The sequence below is a fragment of the Nansenia antarctica genome (assembly GCF_963989245.1).
Source record: "Nansenia antarctica genome assembly, chromosome: 4".
NCBI lineage: Eukaryota > Metazoa > Chordata > Actinopteri > Argentiniformes > Microstomatidae > Nansenia > Nansenia antarctica.
In genome coordinates this window covers 76,164,902-76,169,901 of record NC_137689.1, presented here as the reverse complement: position 1 = coordinate 76,169,901, position 5,000 = coordinate 76,164,902, and positions in this window count along the sequence as shown.

Below are 5,000 nucleotides of genomic sequence, written 5' to 3'. Positions count from 1 at the left end.
CCAGACCCCAACACCCTAACACCTCAACACCCCAACACCCCAACACCTCAACACCTCAACACCCCAACACCCCAACACCCCAACACCCCAACACCCTAACACCCCAACACCCCAACACCCCAACACCCTAACACCCCAACACCTCAACACCTCAACACCTCAACACCTCAACACCTCAACACCCCAACACCTCAACACCTCAACACCTCAACACCCCAACACCCCAACACCTCAACACCCCAACACCTCAACACCTCAACACCTCAACACCCCAACACCCCAACACCCCAACACCCCAACACCCTAACACCCCAACACCCCAACACCCCAACACCCTAACACCCCAACACCTCAACACCCCAACACCCTAACACCCCAACACCTCAACACCTCAACACCTCAACACCTCAACACCCCAACACCCCAACACCCCAACACCCCAACACCCCAACACCACAACACCTCAACACCATAACACCCCAACACCTCAACACCCCAACACCCTAACACCCCAACACCTCAACACCCCAACACCTCAACACCCCAACACCCCAACACCCCAACACCTCCACACCCCAACACCTCAACACCCCAACACATCAACACCCCAACACCCCAACACCCCAACACCTCAACACCCCAACACCCCAACACCTCAACACCTCAACACCTCAACACCTCAACACCTCAACACCCCAACACCTCAACACCCTAACACCTCAACACCTCAACACCCCAACACCTCAACACCCCAACACCCCAACACCCCAACACGCCAACACCCCAACACCTCAACACCCCAACACCCTAACACCCCAACACCCTAACACCCCAACACCCCAACACCTCAACACCCCAACACCCCAACACCCCAACACCTCAACACCCCAACACCTCAACACCCTAACACCCCAACACCCCAACACCCCAACACCCCAACACCTCAACACCCCAACACCCCAACACCTCAACACCTCAACACCTCAACACCCCAACACCTCAACACCCCAACACCACAACACCCCAACACCCCAACACCTCAACACCCCAACACCCCAACACCCCAACACCCCAACACCTCAACACCACAACACCTCAACACCCTAACACCCTAACACCCCAACACCCCAACACCCCAACACCTCAACACCTCAACACCCCAACACCCCAACACCCCAACACCTCAACACCTCAACACCTCAACACCCCAACACCTCAACACCCCAACACCTCAACACCCCCACACCTCAACACCCCAACACCCCAACACCTCAACACCCCAACACCCCAACACCCCAACACCTCAACACCTCAACACCCTAACACCCCAACACCTCAACACCCCAACACCTCAACACCCCAACACCTCAACACCCTAACACCTCAACACCCCAACACCTCAACACCTCAACACCCCAACACCCCAACACCCCAACACCTCAACACCCCAACACCCCAACACCCCAACACCCCAACACCCCAACACCCCAACACCTCAACACCCCAACACCTCAACACCTCAACACCTCAACACCCCAACACCCCAACACCCTAATACCTCAACACCTCAACACCTCAACACCCCAACACCCCAACACCCTAATACCTCAACACCCCAACACCTCAACACCCTAACACCACAACACCTCAACACCCCAACACCCCAACACCCCAACACCCCAACACCTCAACACCCCAACACCCCAACACCCTAACATCCCAACACCTCCACACCTCAACACCTCAACACCCCAACACCTCAACACCCCAACACCTCAACACCCCAACACCTCAACACCTCAACACCCCAACACCCCAACACCCTAACACCTCAACACCTCAACACCTCAACACCTCAACACCCCAACACCTCAACACTCCAACACTCCAACACCTCAACACCCCAACACCCCAACATGCCAACACCCCAACACCTCAACACCCCAACACCTCAACACCTCAACACCTCAACACCCCAACACCTCAACACCCCAACACCTCAACACCTCAACACCCCAACACCCTAACACCTCAACACCTCAACACCTCAACACCTCAACACCCCAACACCTCAACACCCCAACACCTCAACACCTCAACACCCCAACACCTCAACACCCCAACACCCCAGCACCCCAACACCCTAACACCTCAACACCTCAACACCTCAACACCTCAACACCCTAATACCTCAACACCCCAACACCCCAACACCCCAACACCCCAACACCCCAACACCCTAACACCCCAACACCCCAACACCCCAACACCCCAACACCCCAACACCTCAACACCCCAACACCTCAACACCCCAACACCTCAACACCCTAACACCCCAACACCTCAACACCCTAACACCCCAACACCCCAACACCCCAACACCCCAACATCCCAACATCCCAACACCCCAACACCCCAACATCCCAACACCCCAACACCTCAACACCCCAACACCCCAACACCTCAACACCTCAACACCCCAACACCTCAACACCCCAACATCCCAACACCCCAACACCTCAACACCCCAACACCTCAACACCCCAACACCTCAACACCCCAACACCTCAACACCTCAACACCCCAACACCTCAACACCCTAACACCCCAACACCTCAACACTCCAACACCTCAACACCCCAACACCTCAACACCTCAACATCCCAACACCACAACACCCCAACACCTCAACACCCCAACACCTCAACACCCCAACACCCCAACACCTCAACACCCCAACACCTCAACATCCCAACACCACAACACCACAACACCTCAACACCCCAACACCTCAACACCCCAACACCTCAACACCCCAACACCCCAACACCTCAACACCCCAACACCCCAACACCTCAACATCCCAACACCACAACACCACAACACCTCAACACCCCAACACCTCAACACCCCAACACCTCCACACCCCAACACCCCAACACCCCAACACCCCAACACCCCAACACCTCAACACCCCAACACCTCAACACCCCAACACCCCAACACCCTAACATCCCAACACCCCAACACCTCAACACCCCAACACCCCAACACCCTAACACCCCAACACCCTAACACCCCAACACCCTAACACCCCAACACCCTAACACCTCAACACCCCAACACCCTAACACCCCAACACCCTAACACCTCAACACCCGAACACCCCAACACCTCAACACCCCAACACCCCAACACCCTAACACCCCAACACCCTAACACCCCAACACCCTAACACCTCAACACCCCAACACCCTAACACCCCAACACCCTAACACCCCAACACCCCAACACCCTAACACCCCAACACCCTAACACCCCAACACCCCAACACCTCAACACCTCAACACCCCAACACCCCAACACCCCCACACCTCAACACCCCAACACCTCAACACCCGACACCCCAACACCTCAACACCTCAACACCCCAACACCCCAACACCTCAACACCCCAACACCTCAACACCACAACACCCCAACACCTCAACACCCCAACACCCCCACACCTCAACACCACAACACCCCAACACCTCAACACCCCAACACCCCAACACCTCAACACCTCAACACCCCAACACCTCAGCACCTCAACACCTCAACACCCCAACACCCCAACACCCCAACACCTCAACACCCCAACACCCCAACACCTCAACACCCCAACACCCCAACACCCCAACACCTCAACACCTCAACACCTCAACACCCTAACACCCCAACACCCCAACACCTCAACACCCCAACATCTCAACACCTCAACACCCCAACACCTCAACACCCCAACACCTCAACACCTCAACACCTCAACACCCCAACACCCTAACACCTCAACACCCCAACACCCCAACACCTCAACACCCCAACACCCTAACACCCCAACACCCCAACACCCCAACACCTCAACACCCCAACACCTCAACACCCCAACACCCCAACACCCTAACACCCAAACACCTCAACACCCCAACACCCCAACACCCCAACACCTCAACACCCCAACACCCCAACACCTCAACACCCCAACACCTCAACACCTCAACACCTCAACACCTCAACACCCCAACACCCCAACACCTCAACACCCCAACACCTCAACACCTCAACACCTCAACACCTCAACACCCCAACACCCCAACACCTCAACACCCCAACACCTCAACACCCCAACACCACAACACCCCAACACCTCAACACCCCAACACCACAACACCCCAACACCTCAACACCCCAACACCTCAACACCCCAACACCTCAACACCCCAACACCTCAACACCCCAACACCCCAACACCCCAACACCTCAACACCCCAACACCCCAACACCTCAACACCCCAACACCTCAACACCCCAACACCTCAACACCCCAACACCTCAACACCTCAACACCCTAACACCCCAACACCCCAACACCTCAACACCCCAACACCTCAACACCCCAACACCTCAACACCCCAACACCCCAACACCCTAACACCTCAACACCTCAACACCTCAACACCTCAACACCTCAACACCCCAACACCTCAACACCCCAACACCTCAACACCTCATCACCTCAACACCCCAACACCCCAACACCACAACACCCCAACACCCCAACACCTCAACACCCCAACACCCCAACACCTCAACACCTCAACACCTCAACACCCCAACACCTCAACACCCCAACACCCCAACACCTCAACACCCCAACACCTCAACACCTCAACACCCTAACACCCCAACACCTCAACACCGCAACACCCCAAAACCTCAACACCCCAACACCTCAACATCCCAACGTCCCAACACCCCAACACCCCAACACCCCAACACCCCAACACCTCAACACCCCAACACCTCAACACCCCAACACCTCAACACCCCAACACCTCAACACCCCAACACCCCAACACCTCAACACCCCAACACCTCAACACCCCAACACCTCAACACCCCAACACCTCAACACCTCAACACCCCAACACCTCAACACCTCAACACCCCAACACCTC